We start from the raw sequence: 1261 nt of genomic DNA on the forward strand, positions 1-1261 counted from the left end.
CCACAACAACACAACCACACCCCAACAACACAACCACACCCCACAACAACACAACCACGCCCCACAACAACACAACCACACCCCACAACCCAGCTACACCCCCCAACAACACAGCTACGCCCCACAACAACACAGCTACACTGCAGCAACACAACCACACCCCACAACACAACCACACCCCACAACAACACAACCACCCCACAACAACACAACCGCACCCCACAACAACACAACCACCCCACAACAACACAACCACGCCCCACAACAACACAACCACGCCCCACAACAACACAACTACACCCCACAACCCAAGTGCAGCCCAGCTACACAAGTACACCCCACAACAACACAACCACACCCCACAACCTGACTGCACCCCACAACAACACAACCACCCCACAACAACCGAACTACACCCCAAAACCCGACTACACCCCACAACAACCCAACCACACCCCACAACAGCCCAGCTACACCCCACAACCCAACTACACCCCACAACAACACAACCACACCTCACAACAACACAACCACACCCCCACAACAACCCAACTACGCCCCACAGCAACACAACCACCCCACAACCCAACTACACCTCAACAACAACACAACTACACCCCGTAACAACCCAACCGCACCCCACAACAACCCCCACAACAACTCAGCCACACACCACAACCCAACCACACCCCACAGCAACCCGACTACACCCCACAACAACGCAACCACACCCCACAACACCCAACTACATCCCACAACAAGCCGACTGCACCCCACGACAGCCCAACTAACTACACCCCACAACAACCCCCACAACAACCCAACCACACACCACAACCCAGCTACACCCCATAGCAAACCAACCACACCCCACAACAACCCCCCCAACAACCCAACCACACACCACAACCCAACCGCACCCCACAACAACCCAACCACCCCCCAACAACACAACTGCACCCCACAACAACACAACCACACCTCACAACAACACAACCACACCCCACAACAACCCAACCACCCCACAACAACCGCACTACACCCCCCAACAACCCAACCACCCCACAACAACCGAACTACACCCCATTACAGCCCAACTACACCCCCAACAACACAACCACCCCACAACAACCCGACGACACCCCACAACAACACAACTACACCCCACAACACCCAACCACACCCCACAACAACCCAGCTACGCCCCACAACAACCCAACTACGCCCCAGCAACACCACACCCCACAACAACACAACTACA

The sequence above is a fragment of the Numida meleagris genome, unplaced genomic scaffold (genome assembly GCF_002078875.1).
Source record: "Numida meleagris isolate 19003 breed g44 Domestic line unplaced genomic scaffold, NumMel1.0 unplaced_Scaffold385, whole genome shotgun sequence".
Classification (NCBI taxonomy): Eukaryota; Metazoa; Chordata; class Aves; order Galliformes; family Numididae; genus Numida; species Numida meleagris.